Raw genomic sequence first — 26,696 nt, 5'->3', positions numbered from 1 at the left:
TCCAGAAGGTGTGAAGAATGACAACTGTGGTGCCGTTGTATAAAGGTGGAGCGGTCCCTCTACTGAACTTGGGAATTATAGGCATATTAGTTTCACTAGTATCGTTTGTAAAGCTATGTTATATATTACAGCTGAAATAATAGAGTTATAGACATTAAATTATATCATTGGATAAATACTAGTTCAGTTTGTAAAAGGCAGATGATGTCAGCTCAGCCTGACTGAGGTTTTTGAAAAGGTTACTGATGCCATGGATATGGGGCATTGGGGCATTTAGTCTATATTGATTAACTGGACCTTGCTAAAGCCTTGGATACTATGCCCATACTGGGATTATTGACAAATTCTACCAATTCAATATTAACTCACACATTGTTTGCTGGATTGGCAATTGCTAAATGTATCCTTTGTGCTATCTTTTCAAGGTTGAAAGAGGTTATAATCCTTATTAGGCTCATCACTGAGTCTCTAACCTCTCTAAGTACCTAAACCTCAATGTTTCCTTACCAAAACAATATCAGGTCTCACTACCCTTAGCTTCTCTGTTAGACTAGATGCTCTGTCTATTCAATGTCATGCAGACTCATGAAATATGATCTCTGTTTAGCCTTCTGTGCTATGAATGACTCAGCATTTTTAAACTCTTCCATCTAAACCAAACCAGTGGTAAAGTAAACACCCGTTCTATAGTCTTAAACCTATACTACCACATCGACAAAACCAGATGGCAAGATAAATGACTAACCCTACATATCTGCCATTTCCTGAACAAATTGCACTTACCTATTAAACAGAGAACTTCCCAGGCTACCTTTAAAACCAGCATGGATGACTGGATGCTTGGTAATATATTTTCACACGTGGTATGTGGAGAAAGATTACTTAGTGTGGACATTGTTAGTCTTACCTTTAAACCATGGATGACTGGATGATGCTTGGTAATATATTTTCACGTAATATGTGGTGGAGAAAGATTACTTAGTGGACATTGTAGTCTTACTTCCCAGGCTACCTTTAAACATTGTTAGTCTTGCATTAGTACTGAGTAATGTGGCTGAACCTTTTATGGTCTCCTTGACTATAGGCTTAGCAAGAACCTATGAACCCAATGGGCTAACAATTGAGGGGTTTATAATATTCCTAATGCCAGTGATCCAAACCCTATGCTTTTTGAATAGTTTTGTGACACAAGATTACACCAAATGTAAATAGAGAGGATATTATGAGAGCTGTTAAAGTAGCATGGTGGAGCAGGTTAGTTTGATAAGAATAAGGCACCTAGAAATGCAAGGGATATGTTACTGGAATGGGATAATGATGAAGGATGGGTGGATATTTGAAGAAGAAGATAGCCTATGAGAGAGTAATTTATATTCTTTAGGAAGAAAGGTGTGAGGTGAGTAGAATGGATACGTTTTTGAAGAGAAGTGAGGCTGGATGTGCAGAAAAGGGAAATGCATATGTCAGCTAATGCATATATTAGAAAGGACATAGAATGCTCAGTGTTAAAAGAATATTTCAGAGTAAGGTGGAGGGAATGGTGGTGGGACACTTGAATGGTTCTCCTTAAGGGTCAGTGATGAGCCAAGAGGGTTATTTGGTTTACTGGTGAACAGAGCATGAGAAAAGGGATGGAGATGGAGTTGTGAAGGATGCAGTATAGGACGAACAGAGAGGTAGAGCAGGCTGGTAAAGGCATCAAGGTTATATGAGATGGTGATCCTTCAAACAAAGTTAGTGAAGGTGGAGATAACAAAGGCTGTGAAGGGCCTGGCAGTATAATAGGACTTCTGGAGTATGCAAGGAGAGAGCTCAAATAGGTCCCTGACACTGAAGATAAAAGACACAAGTTAGAGAGACATATTACAGAACTCAAGATGAAAACAGGGGAATAGAGACAGAGCAGGAATAAAGAGAGCATCTGAGGAATTTTACAGTGATATTTGTAGGGTGAGAAGAAATAATTAGCAGATGAAGATGGATAGAGCAGAATAGCGGGGCAAACCTGTGGAGGTCAGTGTGTGTGTGTGTGTGTGTGTGTGTGTGTGTGTTTATGTGTGTGTGTGTGTGTGTGTGTGTGTGTGTGTGTGTGTGTGTGTGTGTGTGTGTGGTTAGACTATTCAGTTAGGAAAAAAAGATGGAGTGATAAGTTTGCAGTATAGGAAAGGAAGTAGGGAGTGTGTCTGTGTTTAGTTAACAACAGCTACAGTGTTGGTGAAGAACTGGTGTAATCTTTTACAAGGGAAAGAGTAGTTCTGATTCAAAAAGGGGTATAATAAAGTATATGTCCCAAGAACTTTCACCCTATTTCCCAAATAATCATAAATACAAAAATGTCAGCAATGATACTTGTGATTAGGATGAAAGAGGTGATGCGCCTCTGTAATAGAAAGAGAATTTATAGGCGTGGAGAATGGGGAAAGATATTTGTTGGCAATTTTGTTAGTGTGTTTGGAAGATGTAGAGAAGTAAGGCTTGGAAAAGACTGGGGTAATATTTTGATATTAAAAAACACTAAGACACAGCAGAGTGGGACTTATCTTAGAGGAAGTGGGTATAGGCCCTGTCTGGAGACTAGGCTGACATTCAGTAAAAAGTTCATACTAGGCAGTCAGTCTGCAGACTGCTACAGACCTAGCCAGTAACCAGAGGTCAGAATCAAACAGACCCTGTACATTGTGTCTGGGAGGTAACAGCCTTCAGCAGGGAAATGTCTGGTGAACTGACTATAGAATGTGTCATGAGGCAGTCTCCTTCCTTGTTACCCCTTTTTTGCTTCTAAAATTTTTTGCCACAGAAAGTAAAGATTCTTCTAGCGACAGTGCCAGAAAAATGGCAAATATTCTATGGTGTATTTTGGAACAAATATCAGCATGGATAAAGGAAAATGTGTAACTTAAGGATAGATTGTTACATAAAGAAACTGTATACATACTGAAATATAGCACAGTGGCATCTATGGGGTTAAACAATGAGTGTAATTGGAAATATGTCATTAATTAATTACCCTGTTATGATGTTAATTGATGTTTTTGCTGATATGTATTTAAACTAAGGAAACACACCTTGTTTTTACTCCTTGAAGACTTTTTTAGCTGAGGAGCTAGAGGTGAGCAAACCTTTCCTGTGAGTTATACTTCTGTGGCAGTTGTATTTTGGCTTATCGCTTCGATTTGTGTGTGATTTTGCAAATGTAGTTTGGGACATACTAAGTTGTCCTGGTCCCACAAGCAAGGGTAAAGGGGTGGGGGGTGGGTATAGAAGTTAGGAATTAATGGGAGTCTTTGCAGATAGGTAGGATAGTGGGATGGTAGTGGTAAAACGGTTAAAGAGAAAGGGAAAGGTTAAAGGAAGTGATGTAGGGGAAGGAGGGCCTTATGACAGGATTAAGTGGTAGGGATTAAGGGAAGTAGGTACATTTTGGCATGAGTTGCTGGTGAAGTAACAGCTAACACATGTCCAGATGACCTGTAGGTATTGTGGATGCAGGTAGGCCTTGAATGGTAGGGAGAGAAGGGTGCTAGGCTAACTGAGTTAGTTCCCTCCTTTCTCTTTTTTGTGTTTTCTCTTTAGTGTAATTAATTTAATGTGGGGGATGGAAATAGGGAGTACAGGTTGGTGACAGGACTTCCTGGTATGGAAATTGTTAAAAGGGTTACTGAGAGGAGTGTGTGTGTGGGTGAATGGCTAGCGGGTGGTGTCTGTATGAGTGTGGTGCTTGGCTTATCTGGGTACTGGTTGATTCTCTGGGGGTCCGGTAGGCATGGGATTGCTGAGGTTGCTTCCTGGTGTCCAGTGGTGTCTCTGGTTGTTTTGCGGTTGCTGAGGTGCTTGCTGGTGGTCTGGTGGTGTCTCTGGTTGATTTGTTGTGCCGGTCGCATTTGCTGAGGTTGCTTCCAATAGTTCAGTGCTGCCGAGATTGCTTGCTGTCGTCCAGTGGTGTCTCCAGAGGATTTGTTGGGCCCGTTGCTGTCTCATTTCTTGGTAGGGCCATGTGGTCAGGTGGCAGCCATGAGGTTCGGCCTGGTAATAAAAAAAAATGTTCATCCTGGTAGTCATGGGAGGCTGTGGGGTCTGGACTCTGTAGCATTGGGAGTAGTGGGCGGAGGATCCCCTCATGCTCCCTGGTGGGTTTGTGAGCTTCTGTAGCCATTCCCTGGTCACCAGGGTTGGTCTAGCAGTTTTCATGCATTCACATGGATGGTCGCAGCCATTAGGGTAAGGGGTAATGTTCCCACTGACTTTCCTCATTGGTGTTAGTGGTTTGAGGATCCTTTAGCTTCTCCCTGGTGGGTTCATGTGTTTCCGCTGTCGTTTTTGTGGCCATTCGGTCCGGGCTCTGGTTTGTGCATGTGCAGTGGAGGTAACGGCCATTACCTCTAGTGTGGACAAGGATTTGTTGTCCAACGTGAAGAGGTAAGGGATTCCAGGTTCATTGGTGGTTGGATGGTGCTGCGTTAGTTGTGCTGCTGCAATGGAGGTAGGTTAAATATTGATGCAAAGGTTTTTTTTTTTTCCAGGTGGTTATATGAAAGGGATTGCTAGCTGAAAGGAAGTGTGTGACTGAATGTGGGTGGCTGAAGTAGCTGAAGGGTGAAGTGTGTTTCAGGGAGCTGCATATTTTAATCCATGGGTGAAGGTATAAGTGCAGTAGTTAGTGGTCAGAGTGTATGCTTTGCAGGTAAGTTATGCAAGGGGTTGTTCTCAGCTGCAGAGTACAGGTAAGTAGGGGAGTTGGTAGAGAGAGGTGGGCATAGGGCAAGGCAACATTATAGGGATTGGGGGGTGAAGTAGGGCAGTCTGGTTCATGGAACAGTGGTAACATTATGTGTTTCATTCTTACAGATGGCTAATTTACTGGAACTGCATCAGCGATGGCAAGCTATTGTGGCCCAGGCAGAAGAGTTGTTCCAGGAGCCAATGACATCCAAGGTGGTAAAAGAAACAGAACAGGCTCCAGGTCGGAAGAGGTGGTGCACTACGGTGAGAACCCCAGCTCTGGGGAAAAGACAACAGACAGCGAAGCAGGCGGTTGCAGTGGAGACACCAGCTCCCAGTACGTCTCAAGATGAAGGTGCAGGTAATGGTTTTTCTTCAGCAGTATTGTCTGGGGAGCTAGGGGTTGAGGATTGTGGGGGGGGTAGGGATGATGAGGAAATGTTAGTTGGGGACCTTGGGGGAGGCTTGCAAGTGATAGAGGATGCTCAGAGGCAGCTGGCACACGGTGACACGTACCCTGTTGGAGATGCGACTGGGGTGAGTGTTGATTCCAGAGACAGCTCGGTTTTGGACTTGAAGGTAGGCTCTAACTTTGGGCTGCTGCTGGGGGACTGGTTAGTCACCCAATCCTTGGGACAGGGGGCAGGAGCGGTTTTCCTGACTCCGCATATTCTGGGGTCAGTCAAAGAAAAAATTTGGAAAGGACAGTATGTGGATTTGTTTGAGCTGATTGATGTGGAAGGGGTCCTATGGCTAGTGGAGGTGGAGTCATCTAATAGCAAGGACTTTTTGATGGCTTTAGTGGCATTGGAAAGAAAGAGGTTAGGTAAGATTCACCCTAGGACATGGGATAATTGGGTGGTTGGCTTTATTTACTTTATGGCAGTGCAGCTGGAGAAGGACAGGTCATTGGCCTTGACTCTTCTAGGATATTTCCTTACCATTCGTGAGGCACAATGATTAAGGCTGGGTAATGCGTGGCTTTGGTACAATCAGTGTTTCGACAAACAGAAGGCTGTGGACCAGTCACTACGTTGGGAGGTGCATCATCTGGATATATGGTTAGTCATGATGATGGATAGTTATGGTGGCTTTAACAGAAGGGTGAGTGGGGGAGAAGCAGCGGGTGTGTATTGGTCTTTTAATAGTGGCTCTTATTCATGGCTGGGGGTGCAAATTTACACATGTTTTCTCAAGATGTGGAAGGAGTCATTCGGCCATTTGCTGTGGTCGACAAGACCTTTACACGTGGAACTCCAATGTTATGGCTCTTGAGGGAGGATTTGGTGGGCAAAGCTTTGCCTTGCAGGGGTTTCACCCGGTTTGGGGTAGGGGTAATTTTTGTGGGTCCAGGGGACTTGGGTTCTTTAGAGGCAATAGAGGAAAGGGCACCATTCCCCATTAAGGTGGAGGTCCTGCGGGGTATGCTTTGCCAGTTTCCTGGTCTTGCCATCAAAAATGAGATACTACAAGGGTTTCAAAGCGGGGTTTCCTATAAAGTCCACCGTGGGGGAGGGGGGGTTGCAAGACTCTGTGATCAGTTCAATGTAAAGAGGACATCCTGGAGGTTTTAGTGGAGAAGGAGTGTTGGGCGGGGCATTTATTTGGTCCTTTTGACAGTCTGCCTTTCAGTAGTTAAAAGGTGTCACCTTTGGGGTTATTGCTGAAGAAATGGGCCGGGGAATTCAGATTGATACATCACTTATTGCATCCAGAAGGGAATTCAGTGATTGATTTTATTGCAGATGAAGAGGTTAGGGTGCATTATGCTTCCTTGGATGATGCGGTGAAAGTAAGTAGAGAATTTTGGGAGCCATGGCTGGTTGAGGTTGACACTGAGTTGGCTTTTCGCTTGTTGCCTATTAGGAGTGAGGATTGGCCGTTACTGGGGATGTGGGTAGGCGATAAGTACTACTTCGATAAAGCTATGCCTATGGGATGTTCAGTGTCATGTGTGACTTTTGAGAGGTTTAGTATGGTATTGCATTGGATTTGGCAGCAGAGAGTGGGAACTCAAAAGGCAGTGCATTATTTAGATGATTTCCTGTTGGTGGGCGAAGGAAGGGTAGGAGCACATGAGGGGTTGCGGGAGTTTACGAGCATGTGTAAGGAGTTAGGGGTACCATTGGCTCAGCATAAGATGGAAGGTCCGGTGAGAACCTTAGAATTTCTGGGACTAATGGTTGATGCTGAGCGGGGACTGTTTTGCCTACCTGAGGATAAGATAGAGAGGGGCTTCAGTCGGCTATACGTTTGGTGTTGGGCAAGGATAAGATTCAGATTCGTTCAGTCATGGAGTTTTTGGGGCTTTTGAATTTTGCCTGCTGAGCTGTGCACCCAGGGCGAGCCTTTTGTAGGTCGGTTGCTTATATGTTGAAAGGGGGTCGGAGTAAACACCATTGGGTTAGGGTGACCCAACTGGTGTGGGAGGACCTGGTGTTGTGGGATGGTTTTGTACAACAATTTAATGGTGTTGGTATGGGGGCCTATTTTGGGGGTCGGTGGTTTGCGGCTGAATGGCCTCGGGATTGGAAGGAGGTATGGAGGCGTGACATGGCCTTTCTAGAGTTGATATCTATATGGGCAGCTTCTGTTGTGTGGAAGGAGCATTTGAGGGACAAACATGTAGTTTTTCACTTGGACAATATGGCTGTAGTGAAGGTAGTACAAAAGAAGATGGCTAAGTCGGGTTTGTTATTGTTGGCATTACCTAAATTGTTTTTTCTCGTAATAAATTTTTCCTTTGCAGGAGTGCATGTGCCTGGCATAAAGAATGAGATTGCTGATAGCTTTTCCCGATTTCAGTTTTGCAGGTTTTGAGGGTTGGCTCCACAGGCAAAGGAAGTGCCAGAAACCCTGCCATAGGAGTGTGGAGTCTTGGGTCGAAGTAGCCAGGTGGTTGATATGGCATTCCTGGGCACTTTCTACAAGGAAGGTGTGTGGTAGGGCTCTTTCTTATTTTAATCACTTTGTTTATCAGCTGCCAGAAGAGGAGGGGGTATGGTCAGAGGAATTACTATTGCGATATGTAGCTCATGCTTGGGAGATAGGCAAGACTTTGCATACAGTCAAGGTGGATTTGGCTGCAATTAGCATTTTTGCTAAGGTAGCAGGAATGCAAGATTTCACCAAGACTTGGACATTAGGGTGAATGCTGAGGGGTTGGGGAGAGTGGTGGTGAAACGTAGAGACATTTGATGGCCGCTTACGAGGGTTATATTGAAAGTTTTGTTGAGAGAGTTAGGTTTGTTACAAGGGGGGTCTTTGGATTACTTCATGTGGGGCATGTTATGTACATGGTTATATTTTGGCACCTTCTGTATTTCGGAGTTGTTAGGTTCGTTATGTTGGAAGGATGTTATCATAGACGAGGGTGAGGTTACTATTGTAATAAGGAAGAGTAAGACAGATCAACTGCGTAGGGGATGCTTGGTGATGATTAAACCTGACAGGAATCCTAGCCTTTGTACAGTAATGTGGGCTAAAGAATTCATGAGGAGGCAGAAGGGGAGTGTAGATGAGTTCATTTTTGTTCAATGGATGGGAAGGTGGTGTCAAGTAGTAGATTCATAGGTTTGGTGAGGAGGGTTTTACATTGCATGGGATTTCCAGTGGATAGGTTTGCAGCTCACTCATTTAGGATTAGTAGAGCTTCAGATTTAGCTAGAGACGGTAGTTCCATTGAAGTGATTAAGAGACTGGGGAGGTGGTGTTCAAATGCATTTTTATCATATATTAGATAAAGTTGTGGCCTAAATACTAATTTTCTTTTCTTTTCTTTTAGGGAAGCATATTACCATCTTGGGGCATTCGTATATCCACTGGGAAGAGAAGTGTGCATTAGTCAGGGAAGATGAGATAAATATGGGTTTATCACATTTAGGGTGGAAAGTGACTTGGCATAGTATTAGGGGTCTTAGGTAGGATAGGTTGTTACATGAATCTGAGAATGCAAGAACCAGACTGCAGCTGAAACGTAAAGTACCTTCCACACACCAAAAAATCCAAAGTAACAAGCAAATGTGGAAGGTGACACCACTGAAGACTGATACCTCTGTTGAAGAAACCAAAAAGTCCGTCTTTATATGTAAAAAATCTTCTTTAATCAAGGGTTAGCACTTTCACGTAGTAGACACTACGCTTCTTCAGACATAAAACAAACAAAACAGCACCTCACTTAAATACTGATTTGGGCGCCAAAAAATGCAACAATCTAACCATTATTCAATTAAAAGCATGAATCAAACATTAAGGGTATCTAATGACAAATACAGTATACAAATGACCTCATAACAAACATCTAAGTTCTTAAAATGCTACATAAAATAAAGCGACACTATGTTGTAGCTAAAGTTAAGTAAAAACATATTTGAATTTGTTTGAATTTCTTATAAAACTCTCTATAGAGATTGAACACGATAAACAATCTATATTAAGCACACATTTCCTTATATCTTTATGCATAAAATGATGCATATAATATAGCGACTCTCTATTATGATCAAGATTGATTGAATACTAGTTTAAAATTTATTACTGAAGCTCTGTAAAAACTGAGCATAGTTAAATATGGCAGGTGCTCTGCGTTAAAGGGATATTCTCATTTTTAGTCTGTCATGCGTGATTGCGATAGAGTTGACAGATTACACTGACAGCTCTAAAACACTGGTCTGCATCTTAATATAATTATAAAGCATTTGAGTGCTTTTGAGTAAAGAGTCTTCCTGTTGCAATCTCACTGATACAGATAACACCAAACAAATTTCCTTGCGTTTTGTATCGCAACAACATATATAAACAAAAATGAACAAGATTACATAAATAGTTGCTCTATAATTTAAATGAGATAGATCAAGTATATCTTTGAAATTGTTAATAAAACACATTAAATGTGGGAAAAATAAAAAACGAAAAAACAATAAACATGCTCAATTGAATGTGTTTCTTCTCTTTTTGTGTCATGCGCAGTAGCGCTGAAAATAACTGGATCAGACACTGAGGGTTCTGACAGTTCTGAAACGTAACTTGATGCACCCGTTAAGCATTGGCATACATATACCCTGTTATTTTCTGATCTAAGAGACAGCTGGTTAATCGGTTCAAGAAACATATTCTAAACAAATTAGATTTTAAATAGCCCAATGAACATGGTTAATAGACTGATAAACTGATAAATCAGAGCAACATATATAATCAATAGGTATCAATAGTTGAAGGCTGTCACTAATCTTAGGAAGTTTTTTTATATAAATATAGACGTGTTTCATTGGTATGAGTATGAGAAGATATTCAATATGTAACAATTCACTATATGTGTTAAAATGTTAAACCATATAATATTGTTATTCTAACCTCATCATCATGAAGCAAAACATTGGAGAAATACGTCATTGATAGAAATTATATTAAGATGCACACCAGTGTTTTGATCATAATAGAGAGTCGCTATATTATATGCATCATTTTATGCATAAAGATATAAGGAAATGTGTGCTTAATATAGATTGTTTATTGTGTTCAATCTCTATAGAGAGTTTTATAAGAAATTCAAACAAATTCAAATATGTTTTTACTTAACTTTAGCTACAAAATAGTGTCGCTTTATTTTATGTAACATTTTAAGAACTTAGATGTTTGTTATGAGGTCATTTGTATACTGTATTTGTCATTAGATACCGTTAAGGTTTGATTCATGCTTTTAATTGATTGTTGCATTTTTTGGCGCCCAAATCAGTATTTAAGTGAGGTGCTGTTTTGTTTGTTTTATGTCTGAAGAAGCATAGTGTCTACTACGTGAAAGCGCTAACCCTTGATTAAAGAAGATTTTTTACATATAAAGACGGACTTTTTGGTTTCTTCAACAGAGGTATCAGTCTTCAGTGGTATCACCTTCCACATTTTCTTGTTACCATGAATCTGAGAATGTTAAATTGAAGGTAGGGTGTCCTTGTATATTAGTAATTCATTTGGGGGGGGGCAATGATTTGGGCATTCTTTTCAAAAAAGTGATTAGTGGATATTATTCTTCAGGACTTGCTGAGATTATAGGCATTGTACCTGGGTATGGAAATTGTTTGGTCAGAGTTGGTTCCTCATTTGTGTTGGAGTGCATATAGTTATAGGGCGATTGAAAGGGTCATGAGGTTCATCAATCAGAGACTGGCTAGGCAGTTAAGAATTTTGGGGATGCATACCATTGATCATAGAGATTTTGGGGATGGACAGGAGTTTTGTTACGAACGGGATGGGGTCCATCTTAATGAGGTAGTATTGGATCTGGTTATTTTGCATTTGAAGCTCTTTTTAGAGGGTATGGTTGTGGCTAGGGTTTAGGAGGGGCAAAAGCCTGGGGACCAGGCTGGTGGCAGAGAAGAGGGACATGATTGTCCTCTTCTGTTCCCCCTCTAAGGAAGGTGGTTATTTATTGGTTAATGATGGTTTGGTCAGGAGGTGAAGTGAGCAGGTACACTGCCTATTTAAGGGCTGGGTGAGCAGACATGCTGCCCCAGTGGAGGAGGTATCAGGGTGAGTGGGTACACTGCCCTGAGGTAAATTCGTCCAGGATGAGTAGTGATGCTGCCCTGAGATCATTGCTGATGAAGATAATTGATATTATTTTGTGTGTATAAGTTCATTGTACAATAGTGTTCAATAACGGTCGGTAGGTACATTTTGGCATGAGTTGGTGGCCCTCCCACCCTGCCTTTTTTGGATATGGATGGAAGATGTTGGGCAGTTTCAGGTGAAGAAGAGGAACAGGATTGTCCTCTTCTGTTCCCCCTCTAAGGAAGGTGGTTATTTATTGGTTAATGATGGTTTGGTCAGGAGGTGAGGTGAGCAGGTATGTGGCCTATTTAAGTGCTGGATGAGTAGGTGCGCTGATCATTGCTGATGAAGATAATTGATGTTGTTTTGTGTGTCTAAGTTCATTGTACAACAGTGTTCAATAAAGGTCGTGAAATGACTTTATGTGTTTGGTGTGGTTTATTTAAAGGGGGGCCGGGAAAATTCTGTGTTGATTACAGACAGGATAGACAATAATGCTTCCAATGATATGAAATATTTTAAAGAGTTTAAAGAATTATAAGGGATGGAATATAATCGGATGCCAAGTGTCCAGCTGAGTGCAAGGCAGAATGTGGAATGAGTAGGAGGGCATTAACAGGAAGTGCAGGATGAAATATTTCAGGTTTATGAGACATGGTAGGGACAGTACAAAAACTGGGGACACCTGTTCATGGATATTTCTTGATTATTTTGCATTCAGGGTAGTATAGCTCACATATTTGTGGGGAGAAAAACTGGGAAGATCAGTTCATACATATTTCTAGATTGCTGCGCATTTGGTGTACTGCAGTCCACAATTTCTGAGGAGAATTTACACTGTGCAGATAATTATCACCCTTCAGGTCCTGCATTTGTTTCTACTTATGCTAATAGAGTGTAATAACATATATAAAAGTCAAATAGAAATATATTGTAAGATGTTTGTATGGGGGAGGAAAGTTGTAAGATAGGAGAGGGGCAGTTCAGATTAGATAAAAGATATTGTGGGTGAGGGATGAAAGATTTCCATTTGTACGCAATGACAGCTGCCATCTCTTATGACTTTTATAGATGAGGAGGGATGGGATGATGGAAGGAGAAAGGGAGAGGCTAGCCAGAAAATGTGCAAAAGCAGCAAGATCTGGGTTGAGAAAAAAGAACAACTCATGCACAAGCATAGATAGAGATGTCAGGAGAATAGCTAGCATATTCAGATATATTTATTGAGAAATATGTGGACTGATAAGAATACAAAATTAGCTGGAAGATCTATTAGAGACAACAAAGTGGAAAGTAGGGAGTGGGTAGGTTTAAGCATCTGTTAAAACCAGAGAATAGAGCTGGGGGCTAGAAGATTTTATTAATGGGAATTATTTTGCAAGCTATGTGAGATACAGAAGGGAGAGTGGTTGCAATTTGAGCAACTGAACCTGGCAGTAAGGAGGAGGCAGTGAGACAGGGAGTGGTAAGCTTTGTACATGACTGGAGGATTGTGTGGGCAAATTAGAGGGAAAAGAATATGGGCAGATGGAGAATTACACATAGTGGCTTGTACAAGAGATTTATGTTTTCAGTGCTGCAGAAAATCAATGGATAAGCTTAGACTGAAATGACGTATACAAGAGGGTGTATAGTTTACTGAAAGGGAGGGGGAGCATCTTCATTCATGTAAGGCATACTGACCATGTCACTACATGACTGGAGTTGGGGCAGAAAAGGATCAATTGGACCAGCCAAACTGCCCAGTTACCAAATACAGTAAAATAAATTAAATATGTCTTTTATTAATTTTTTTTCTGGAAAGTTGCTTCAATGCAAATTATTTAAACATAAATAGCACATATTATTAAGATCAGTGATACAGATCATACGTGTTTATTTTTGGTACTAGATTAGTACTAGATTAGTACTAAATTAATACAGCAGGTTTTAAACATTTAAAAGGGCTAATGCAATGACTCGAGTATATTGTTATAGATTTATTTTTAGTTAAGACAGCATGAGAAAAAATGTGATCATTGAAGTCAAATGTTATAAAATTGTACAACAAAGTTTGCAGTTTGAAGCCTACCATATTACATCATTATTTTCCCCGATCCTTCCATATTACATCAGTATTATCCCAGATCCTTCCATATTACATCAGTATTATCCCCGATCCTTCCATATTACATCAGTATTATCCCCGATCCTACCATATTACATCAGTATTATCCCCGATCCTTCCATATTACATCAGTATTATCCCCGATCCTTCCATATTACATCAGTATTATCCCTGATCCTTTAGGAGTAGTAACAGAGCACCACTGTCCTCCTTTGTCAAGCTACACTTGTGGAACTGAAATCTGCTTCAGCTCAGAGTGGCTAAAACTTAATGCTTAAAACAAGTCTTCTATGTGTGGAGTGGCATACCTCACATAAAGGTAGAGCGATAGTAATAATTACTAATTTACTTCCTTGAAATTATTCTAGTGCATTATTCATGAATGTCTACATGTAAGGAAATACAGTTCTTCCTGTTTAGCATAAAAATAGTTTAAGGAGTAAACAACCTCAACTGCGAGGAAAAAGACAAAACCCATGAAAAACAAAATGTAAACAATATGGTTGACTATTCCAGGAATTCATTAAAGTTCTTAGCACAAATTGTACAGCTCATGCTAGAAAGACTCTTCTGCAGCAATGTGTCCATTTGTGATTCTGAAACGTGTTAGCCACTATGACTGAGACCTCAATAAAGGCTAATTTGCATGTTTGCTGAATTGCAGTTACTACTACAATGTGCAGATCATTGATAATCTACATGTTGTGGGTATTAACCTACTGCTCATGTAGGCAGTGGCATTCACCCTATCCCTCTTTCACACATGCAAGGATGCACACACCAGAATGCACAACAAAGACCTTGTAACTGTCAGTAAACTACCCTCCTGTGGTTCTCCATGCCCCATAATAGTTTGAGTGCCATCACAGCATGTACATATTAGGCCCTGGTGGTCTACTGTATCTTCCCCCACCCCATATTGCCACTGGTGCATGTATGGCAATTTACAGAATCATCCCTAGCATCTAGTGTAGCCCTACACTCCCCACAATCCCATTTATGAAGTCTGTGTCAGTACAGCACTTTAAAGATTAATTCCTGGTATCCAGTGGTTGTCCCCACTCCCTTAAAGTATGATCTAGTGTCTAGTTTAACCCCTGCTTGCTGACCTCCCAATCCCTGTTTTGCTGTAGGTGCTTTTATGACACTTTAAGTTTAAATCGGGATGTTAGTGGTTCCCCCCACCATGCTTGTGTTCAACAGTTGACCACATGGTGGTAGGGATGGCCATGTAGATGCTTTGTGGGTGGCAGTTCTGGGTTGAGAACATAAGGCTCATTAGCATATGCCACCTCCCCGGAAGACACTTCATTAGCATCCAGCACTGCTGCGCACCTTTGTGTTAAAAGTCTGTCCAGCACCATGTAAGGTTCATAGGTTCATAGGTTCATACTAGGCTATCTGCCCAAGGGCATTTATAAGCCTAGCCCATAGTTATTTGGCTTTCGCCACCCCTTTAGTTTGAATAAAACTATGCCTATTATTTTGCTGTGCCTCTGTCAAGCAGTGACACTGAAGTAATCCCTGGGGTATATCTGCGATCCCCCATCCATTGGTCAAGATTCCTCTTGAACAAGGCCAGCGAGGTGCTCTGCCTCACATGTACCGGGATTTTGTTCCACAGCATAGGGAGTCTCTGGGTGATGAATCTGTCCCTCCAGCATGTTCTATTAATAACCGTGTCAAGGTTTAAGTCCTCCGCCCTTGTGGTTCTGAGGGATCTAGATTTTTTGAGGTGAAACATATTCATCAAATCAGGGTTTGACATGGCCTTATATGTCAGGCACAGGTCACCTCTGAGCAAGCGGTATGAGACTGAATAGAGCTGGAGTTCTTTCAGTCGGGCAGCATAAGACATATTTTTGAGACCCTTTATCCTTTTGGTGAGGAACTTTGGGGCCTTTCCAGCTGCTGCAGGTGTCTGGTCAGATACATTCCAAATGGGGCATTGTACTCAATCATAGGTCTAATGAGTGATGAGTACAGGGGGGCGATGACCTCCCTTGATCTAGATGTGAATCGCTTCATGATCAGGTGGGCAATGTAGAAGGTTTTCCTAACTACTTTAGCAACATGAGTGTCAAACGAAAGGCTACTGTCAACCTGGGTCCCCAGATCCCTGATGACTTCTTCTGTGCTCAGTGGATTGCCACCTATATGGTAGCTAGGGGTAACCTTGTTTTTCCCGAAGGGTAGGACTATGCATTTCTTGGCATTTAACTTTAGGCCATGGCTCTGGCACCAGTTATCCATTTCTGTGAGGCCCTTCTGAAGGATATCTGTGTCAGATGTGTTTTCGACTATCCAGTTTGCAGTCATCTGCAAACTTTGTCAGCCATAACCCTCCTGTGTTTGCTTGTACTTCAGAAAAGTAGATGCTGAACAAGAGTGGACCCAGGACTGAGCCCTGTGGGACACCACTTGTGACAGGCTTTGAGTCTGACATGGCTCCAGCAACTCTGACCCTGTGGGTTCTGTCACTTAGCCAGTTTGTAACCCATCTTGTGATGTATGGGTTTGCATTCAAGCTGATGAGTTTTTTGATGATACCTGAGTGGGGTATTGTGTCGAAGGCCTTTGCCAGGTCAAGGTAGGCTGTATGGACTGCCTTTCCCTCATCAATGGCCTTGGTGACTGTCTCGAAAAAGTCAACCAAGTGTAAAAGGCATGATCTGCCTTTGACAAAGCCAAACTGGGTTTGATCCAAAGTCTGCAAGTTCCCTATGTCTTTATTTATGAGTTCCATTATGATCCTCTCCATGGCTTTGCAGATAAGGCTTGTCAAGCTAATGGGACGGTAATTTCCAGGGTCGGTGGAGGCACCGCCCTTGTGAAGTGGGACCACAGTCGCCGTCGCCACTCCTTGGGTGCGTATCCTGAGGTGAGGCTAAGATTAAACAGCTGTCCTAACTGTGGGTTTAATTCCTCATTGAGTTCATGGAGCACACAGCCGGGGACACCATCCGGTCCCATGGATGCTGTGTTTTTTGCTTTGGAGAGTGCTGTTCTCACCTGGGCATTGCAGATGTTTGCGGGGCTCCAATCCTCTGGTACAGATATCACTCCTTTTGGGGAGGGGAGAAGTTTTCACTGAACCTGTCAGCCAGTATGTTGGCAATGTGTGTAGGTTCAGTAATCTTCACATCATTTTGAACTAATTCTGAGCATATCTGGGAGTTTCCTCCTAGGTTTCTAACATAGCTAAAGAAGGCCTTATGATTGTCTTTTGAATCCTTGGCGATTTTTCTCTCAAAATTTGCCTTGGATGATTTTATGAGAGCTCTTAGTTTTTTACTTATAATGATCAAAGGTGTCTTACCTTTCAAGGATTTTGCTCTATCTTGTAGTAGCTTCCTCCTTTTGTTGTAGAGCTTGTTTATGGCTGGGGTCCACCAGACTGGACGCTTGCCTTTGGTACAAAGAGTCTTAGTTTTGTTTGGGATTGCCTGATCCATGCAGTCCTGTAGGTGCTGGTAGAAGGCATTTGTAAGTGATTCAGCGGTTTGAGTAATGTTTACCACTGGCTCTGGGGCCTTAAAGGAGACCACACTAGTTTTTAGAAGTGTGAAGTCGGCTTTTGAGAAGTTTTTCACTGTGGTCTTTTTTATTTCAGGTGGGGGCGGGATGAGGACCTCCAGCGAGATAAGTTTATGATCTGATCTCACCAGTGAGGGGTATACTTCCGGTGTTGAACATTTTGATCCCATGTTCGTGATGATGAGATCAAGTATGTTTTCTCCTCTTGTGGGGATGGTGACTAGTTGTTCCATGGCATTTGAGTTTATGAACTCCAGGAACCTTTGGGCTAGAGTGTTTGGGCTTGAGTAGTGTTCCCAGTCTATATTAGGGTAGTTGAAGTCACCTAGTATGATGGTGTTTGGAGATACATTTATCCCTCCATTGTTTTCAGGAAGGCCATGTGAGGTTCCTGAGTTTGAGAGGGTGGCCTGTAACATGCTACAAATTGCAGAGCAGTCTTGCCTATGGTTAATTGCACCTGGATGGTCTCCGATGCATCGTGCGTTGCCACCAACCTTGAGGTGTGGGTGTCCTTTATGAATATGGACACCCCCCTTCCTTTCTTGGTGTTGTCCGGATTTTGGGGCCGGAACGCATGATATGAGGTGAAACCTGCTAGTGCTGGGGTGCTCTCAGGAGCCTTGAACCAGGTTTCTGTCACAGCACAGACATCGATGTTCTCCATACTGAGAAGGGCCTCGAGTGCGTGCATCTTGAGATTGAGACTTCTGGCATTGAGCAGCATTACCCTTAGTTTTTACTTTTTGTGTTCTAGGGTGGTAGGTTTAGAATTTGAGCCTTGGCTAAAAAAAGCACTATGGGGATGGCAAGAGCCTTTGCCAATATCTGGAAGCCTAGGGGTGACAGGTGCAAGCCATCCCTTGCGATGCAGCGTGGCTTGTCCAGCATGTCATCCCAGGCAGACAGACATTGGATCCCCTTTGAATGACACCAGAATTTAAGCCAATTATTAAAGCTGATCATCTTATCACTGTATTGTGGCATCATTCTAGGTGAAGGTAGGATACTGCTCAAGGTCAGGGTCATACCTGCCTGGGCTACATAATCAGAGAGCTCCTCAATGTCTCTTTTCATGTAGTCCAAGGAAGTACGTCTCAGGTCGTTGACACCAGCGTGGACAATGACTGAGTCGTACTTGTACCTGCTGTTGAGAGACCTGAGTGCTTGTGTTATGTGGCGGATTCTAGCGCCCGACAGGCAGCTTACTGTGACCTTCTCCTTACTCAGTCTGGTGAGTGGGACGTCAGTGTGTCTGACTATGGAGTCACCTATGACAAGTATGTTTGGTGTTGTATTTGGCCTTAAGGGCAGTGACTGCTTTGCACACTGATTTTGTTGTTTATGTGTTGTTTGTGTGGTGTATTGAGTTTGCAGTTGCTTGGGTGTCTGCTTTGGAGGCCTCTGCTGTTTAGGTAGATTTTTACTCAGAGCCTCCGAGTATGTCTTAGTGTGTTTATGTGTTTGATTCAGTGGTGTGGTTGAGTTATGTGAGACTGGTATTGTGGTGTGTGTAGTTGCCTTCTCCTCTTGCCTGGTCTTGCCAGTCCTGAGTTGAGAGAGCTCAGCCTCCAGTCTGGCTAAATAGCTGCATCTCTCACAAGTGTTAGTGTTACATGGGAGGAGGAGATGGTTGTCCGTGTACATGAGGCAATTGTAACATTGTCTCAGAATTCCCAGATTCACCAAATGGGCAGGAGAGGACGCCAGCATCTGACCCTTCGACATGCTGGAAAGAATTATGAGTTGGTATGAGACAGAAAAGTAGTGGGCTTAGCAGGGAAGTGGGCACTCCTGGGGGTTTTGCTAGTGAGAGATTTGTATAATATAGGAGTGCTTGACCTGCAAAGAGAATGCTTATAAGACAAGGGATATGCTTATAAGACAAGTGCTGAGCTTTTGAGAAGAAAAAGCTATTTGGAACAAGTGCTGCACTTTTAGTGTAGGTGTAAACTGTTTAGGTTCCTAACAGAGCAGTTCTAAGGGAAAAATTGAAGAACAGACTTTCTGGAGCCAGAAAGAGTTTAACCTTGTTTAACCGGGCTGCCCGATGCTGCTCTAGTGGCAACTCCGCTTAATCGGCTAAAGCACGTTAAAGCGTGCTTGATAGCAGGGGCTGGAAAGAAGCAGGAATAGACCCAAAAGGGAAAATAAAACTACAGTTTCAAGTCAGTAACCACCTCTACGGGGGGCAAGGAAGCTGCTCAATGTTAGTCACTGCCACTGATGAACAGAGAGACCCTCCTTCAGCCCAAGCAAAAATGGCCTCACAGAAACTTTCAAACAGTTCAGGAACAGCAAGCCTGTAACTGAACTTTTTTAACTCTCAGAAAAGTGGGCAAAAAGCAAGATTTTTTTTTTGTTTTTTACAGAGATAGCAGAGGTTCACAAGTAATATCAAGTTATAACAATGCAGTAAATGACCCCACACAAGAGTGCTAGGTCAAGGACAGAAAATATGCAAGTTTTAAGAAAAAAACGATTTAAAATTAAGTGCAAACAGGAAATTCAGCAAACAGCTTTTGGTTGTGCTCTAAATACAGCTACTAATACAGAAATCAAGTTTAACAAGCCAGAAAATGCTCAAGCTAGGCAGCTATGCAGAAAAACTTAGCAAATAAACAGAGAAAAATACTTAAAATCTCAAAAGTGGCTCCTTCTTCTCTCAGCGTTTTTCCTCTTGGAGGTGCTTCACCAACAGCCAACAAGCCTGAAAAGACGCTCAAACCACGAGGCAACTAGGTTTTAAGAGAGGAAGATGAAGGAGTTATGGAAATGACCCCTAGTGGCCAATAAAACTACAGTTTCAAGTCAGTAACCACCTCTACGGGGGCAGGGAAGCTGCTCAATGTTAGTCACTGCCACTGATGAACAGAGACCCTCCTTCAGCCCAAGCAAAATGGCCTCACAGAAACTTTCAAACAGTTCAGGAACAGCAAGCCTGTAACTGAACTTTTTTTAACTCTCAGAAAAGTGGGAAAAAAGCAAGATTTTTTTTTTGTTTTGTTTTTTACAGAGATAGCAGAGGTTCACAAGTAATATCAAGTTATAACAGTGCAGTAAATGACCCCACACAAGAGTGCTAGGTCAAGGACAGAAAATATGCAAGTTTTAAGAAAAAAACGATTTAAAATTAAGTGCAAACAGGAAATTCAGCAAACAGCTTTTGGTTGTGCTCTAAATACAGCTACTAATGGCTGCTGAAGTGAGGAAACGTTCCACAACATATACACCTCAATGTATACAGTAGTTCACTGTACCTTAATGAATTTAGGCTTATGTTTCAGCTATTTTGGGTTAAGAAAAATTAATATATAACTCCTGTACTGACAGGACTCTCCAGTAGCACCCTGGAATTACATGAAAATAACTATAAAAATACAGGAGCGCAGAAAATGTTAAACATCTCTGTTTTCTGTAAGCTTGATTTTGCTGGGGCTAAGCTTTCCTGTATCCCTAATGTGCGGCCAAGTCCCCACCACCACAGGTTAGTACATACTAACTCCAACATCAACGTATCTCAGAGAAAAGGGAGGACTGTGTAAAAGGGCAGTCTTGAATTTAGTATATATAAAGTCTGCATTTTCACTCATATTTCCAGGCCTCACACCAATGCGTTTCAGAATATCATAAATTTACCTAAAAACATGCACATTGATTCTGACATATTAGTATATATTATTTATTTATTTTACATTTGTTAACTGGGAAAGTCTGACTGGACACGGATCCTTTTTCAGTGGAGGCCTGGGGAGAAAAGCTCCAGGAAGAATACATAGGCTATTTCAAATGGTAGATATCTATGACCAAGTTAACAACAACAACAACAACAACCTAGTACAATGACATCAACATATATCAATGAAATGAAAGTATGTATTTATTTACTTATCCATTCTGGTAGGCCAACATTAATAGTGAAGTTCAATTTGCAAAGGAGAAAATTAAATACAAAGAAGTTGAAGGAAAACAACATGACAAACATGTTTGCTCTTGTCAGAGTGTATGTAAAACTGTTACTACATTAATATATTCAAATAAAATGTGCCTTCATGCTCTCTTCTTTTATGACACATATTTTCTTTTCAGCCTCCTCAGTGCACACCATGTTAGTTTTGTAATGAACCATATAATAATTTCTGTATGTGTTTCTCAATCATTTCCACACCATATTTCCTGATACACCTAAGCCTTTAGCACTGGAAAACTCCACATTGCAACATATTAGCAAATCTCTCTTTTTTTCCTTCCTTCTGCGGATATAAACTAATCTTTGCTATAACAAACACCACAGAAGCTTCCAAGTCAGGTTGAATACCAAGTTGTGTCATTAAGGCTAAATGAACAGACCAAACATTTCAAGACAGGAAAACTGACACCTTTGATGACAACAGGAGTGAGTAAATAAGAGGACCCTTAACACTGTTTTTGCAAGAGGTTTATTTGTAGTCTTCTTTCCAGCACACTTAAAATACTTAATACATAGCAAGGGACACAAATTAGAGGATGCCATTCAAAACAATGGATTTATATGCTCTACAGAATATCTTAAAGGATGCAATGATCTTGAGTCATCTCTCAGAGGATACACCATTTCTAACTGAAAAGAGTGAAAGATATGAAGGAAAACAATGACAAAATGTCATATTGACTAGACAGGGTGTGTACTATAGTATAAAGCCTTATGAACTCATTCTGGGGAACGTAAATATATCATTAATTAATTAATTCCAATGTAGGAATAAGGATAGGTTCAATAAGTTATCACCAGTCTATTTTCCAATGCAGGAATATGGATGGATTCACTAAGTGATCACCTATAAATGTATTTTCTAATGCAGGAATATGGATGAGTTCACATAGTGATCACCAATCAATCTATTTTCCAATGCAGGAATATGGATGGGCACACTAAGTGATCTCCAATCAATCTATTTTCCAATGCAGGAATATGGATGGGTACATTAACAAATGACCACCAAACAATCTACTTTCCAGTGCAGGAATATGGATGGGCTCACTAAATGATCACCAATCAATCTATTCCAATGGGGTGATACAAAAATTCACACTAAAATAACCTAAAGGGTTTTTCCATAATCTCATAAATAATAATGAAATATAAATAACATTTGGATCACTACACAGTGCTGCAGGATAACTCTAAAACACCTTCTACCAGATGAAGGTGTCACATATTTAAACCTACCTTTCTCAGTATCATTAACTCTGTAGCTCCTTTACGGAAAAATAAATACATACATACATAGCATAAAATAAAATATGTCAAACCTATTTGTGTCCTCTGCATGACTTACAAATCTATCTTAGGACAACAGACCGACAAACATGAAACTGAGAAGATATCAGTCTGCAGATTTGAAGAAAACTAATGTGCCAGGTGAAGACCATGAGCAGAAATGAAGGAAACAGTTTTACAATAACCTACAGTTAACTTGAAAAAGAAAATGTCAAAATATCTCTGCAAATATTAATAATCTGATCACAACACAACAAAATGACCATCCTAATCCTTTGCCTAACATGCCAAATTACGCAGGATCATGTCATTTCAACTCTCAAATTATGGAAGTAGCCACCTTACTACTAAAACAGTCATCATCATCTGCTGTGCCACATTGTAATAACATCACCATAGAACTTCTTTGTTACTCCAGCACCAACCTTCATTACAAAAATTGATAAAAAACATCTAAAATGATAACCTCAGCCTCTGACAAACTTTACCTCATTTCAAAACAGCAGTTGCTTGTCTTACCTAAACATGTATCACATTTTATTCTCATGTTCTACGGAATGTTATAGTTATATTTTAATTCCTTTTTGTTTTCCAACTTATGATAATCACTGTTTTTAATACAGCTACAGGATTTTGTTTTTCATCTTAGAGTAAAATACTGCCTGGGTTGTGCCTGAAAAGAAGGATCCTTAAACCAACACACCCACCAGTTTCATAAATGCATAAATAAATAGATAAATGCATACATAAGTGCATAAAACACACAAACACACACACACACACACACACACACACACACAAACGCACATATATTATACACACATACACACACACACACACACACACACACACACACACACACACACAAATATATCCTATATTTATAGTAAGCAACCACTCTGTTAATATGTCCTACAACAACGTTTTTGGAAAGTCACATATTATTCCAGTTCACAAGAGAGGAACTTTTCATCTGAACTGTTAATTTATAGACCACCTGCTATATTATCTCCTTGTCTCAAAAATATTGCAAAACCTATCCATAAAGAAATACTCCTAGAACTTGTCACTAATAAATTCCATGGCCTGATGCAGCATGACTTCGAGCCAGAAGACAGTAAGATAGTTCTGCTATCATTCTTAAATACTGTATACCAAAAGTACAGTCATGCGAAACATTATCATATCTTTACTCCTGAAGTTATAAAGGTTTTTATAACACTGTATCACACCAACTTCTTCCAGATAGACTCTGAAAACCTGACATAAATAGTAGCATTAAGGAACACATCAATAGTTAACTTAATCAATATTTTTATTGTTTACAATGCCAAGATGCATGCTTTTCTTGTTTACATGTTACTATCAGAGTACTGCAAAGATTTATCCCAGGATCCATACTGTTCCATATATTCATTAATAAAATGTGCACTACTGTTAGACATGCTGTAATTATTCTGTATGCAGATATCTACACATTAATATTCTCTTACTAAATTTCAAAAAATAGACAAGGCTATTTTTCTTCCTTGAAAAATACAATCCCAGTTCTTCTTGCATGCTTAAAATACTAAAGTTATTCTATTTCTGCCTTCCTTAGAACAAGAGTGCCACTGTGGTATGCATAAAGTTTTTCTGAACTGCTTTAACAGAACTTGCAACAGAGATTAAATTTTTAGGAGTTATGATAGACCAATACTGACTTTTTTTTTCAAAAATGTCACCTACTCAGTACATAAGACAGTTAAAGCGACATCTTTTCTATAAAGCCAAGCCCTTTCTCTTGCTATTTGCAAAACTAATAGCAGCATATACTTTTATATTACATAGCCCGTTGTGCACATCTTTTATTCCACCTAATATCTCTCATCTCTGTTGGGGAAACAAACAGTTTTACAATAAAATTGTCAAATTTGCAAGATGCCTTCATAATAAAGTATACCGCAGTATACCTTTAAATAAAATACAATGTCTCAAACTGCACAATCCCCTACTATTCTCACAATTCAAGCTAGTACATAATATCTTGTATAATCCAAATGTATTTCCTGCCATTATTAACTTAGTTTACTGATGCATCTCTGAAAGGTATCTTAGATCCCTAAATCAAAATGTAAACCTAAAGAATAAAATAATATTACTTTGGGTGACAGATTTCTTGTACATTTTGCTTTCCTATTTATCTGCATCACCAGTTCTGTTTTGAATATTGTACAGTTCTCTAAAGTAAATAGATATGAAAATGGATGGTCGGGCCATTGAGACTAATTCTCTTACCAACAGATATCTGTAAAGTACATTCTCTTTGTAAAAAAATGCAAACAGCACAATGAACAGTGTCCTTAATATTTTGACAATACACATCTTTAAGGAACATGCACTGTTTTTTGTACAATGTGAATCTGCATGTCTGATGTGCAAGACCTTGGATATAAAATCCCACTGTAGAATAATCCAGTAATCCGGCAGTTTAAACTTTGGCTCATTGTTGAAAATCAAACATAAACAGTGGTGGCTATTATTTGTACTTTTGATGACACAGATATAGCTATATAAGTTGCCCAGAGCTCTCTCAAGTAACTATAGCAATATTTTAATTAGTTTAGGAATGTGAGGCATGAATCTCCCACAGTGGTATGTGGGGGGTTGTCCCCTAAAAGAGGAATTAAAAAAGATGTTTAACTCTTGTACCCACTGTTGCAGTAATGTTTTTGTGGATTCTGAGATTTACATATCTAGTCTCATGCAGAGATGCAAAGTTTACATTTGTAACCTACTTCAGTTCTTACCACCATGTTTCTTATTGATCATTTCTACAAAGACAAAAGTATATATAACAATAGCAAGTAGCATATATTTTGTCAAAATGTTCTTTAATTTCTTCCATGGTATCAGTATCCTGGTTAAGAGTCTCAAGGATTTCTTCAGTTCTTGGAAAATGTTAGGAACTGACAAATTCTAACGAAATGGTCAAGAGTATCCATCCATCCATCCATCCATCCATCCATCCATCCATCCATCCATCCATTCATCACCCCATTTCCCCATTTCGTACAGGGGGTTAGGGTGTCACTTAAACAGTAACAATCATCTAGATCCAAGGTTTACACCGCAGGGTAGCTATGTCGAAAATAAAACAATCAGAAAAAAATATAGTGACATATGTACTAATGGATGACTGCTGTCACAAATTTAAAAAAAGCCCTGGTTCAAATTAAAGTGTTAATTACAAAATATTTATAAAGGATTGTCTATTTGGTATCATTGTTTGCTCACATCAGCAATTCAGAACTAAAGGTAGTATAATGTCTTGTTATCCTAAGAATTGTTGGTTGAAGTGCTGAAGCAATTTTGTCTGATGTGAATACAGATACATAGCTACTTCAATATTCTTGGTATTACAAATTAGCACAAAAATTTTAGTATACTTTTCATCCAGTAGTGAGCAGAAATATTGTGTATGAGTAATGTTTCATCTGAGCATCAGTATAGTTATAGCTATAATTTCAGTATAGCATTTGTAGCAAATGTGACTGCAATAGGTTCAGGAATCCCCATGCAAAGATTAATCATAACAGCTGACATCTGTTCAGCTCATGGCTTGAAATGAGTCTATTTCACATAACCGAACACTCAAATGTTCGAAATTCATATGGCTGAGACCATATCATCGAACATTTGAATGTTCGAAAATGTGAACTAGACCCGTAAAAATAAAAAAAAACACATTAAACTGTATATAGCAGGCCTGCACCCCCCTACTTAAATATACCAACTCCGAGATCGCACTACAGCGAGAACAAGGGAAATCTCCCGGTCTGCGCTGTATGCAATTTCCCGTTCAGTATGTCAGTATTTCAAAACTTCGAACATATGGTCTGCGATCATATTGGTTTCAAAGTTTTGAATTTCGGCATTCTAAAGGGGACACCTTGAAATATAATGCTCATGCATGATACGCAAAGCTACTGAGCAGAGGTTCATCATCTGGATGCATTATGTACACAGTACTACAGACTGCCCTTGTTTTAGGCTTAATTATTTTATTTATTTATTACATTTGTTAACCACGTGGCCCATAGAGCCTTTTCAGACATGATGCAGGCCAAATGCAAAACACAGAACAGAAATATGTCTTAACAAATGTGAACTATGGTGTGATACTTGCAATTATACACAATGACAAATGATAGTTGACAGTATACAAAACTCAGTTACAAGCTACACGGTTTCAAATACAGCATTTTATAAGCATTATATATAACATGCACTAATAGTGGTATATTATTGCTTGACAAAATATAACTTCCAATCCAAAAATTAAGAAATGTCATGGTAAGTGGAAAAGAGAATGAACAGTATGGAAGAATATAACGATTAAAATATATCTTAGTATTTACATATTCAGTTATAAGTATGCGTATCATACCAGTTTTTATCATTATTGATATCATTTAAAGGGTTCAATGAGTTATACTTCTTAGAAACTTTTCATTTAATTCATTGAAATTAATTTAAATATTATTG

The sequence above is a fragment of the Protopterus annectens genome, chromosome 7.part0, assembly GCF_019279795.1.
Source record: "Protopterus annectens isolate FY-2018-M chromosome 7.part0, PAN1.0, whole genome shotgun sequence".
Taxonomy (NCBI): Eukaryota; Metazoa; Chordata; order Ceratodontiformes; family Protopteridae; genus Protopterus; species Protopterus annectens.
This window is presented reverse-complemented; position numbering follows the sequence as displayed.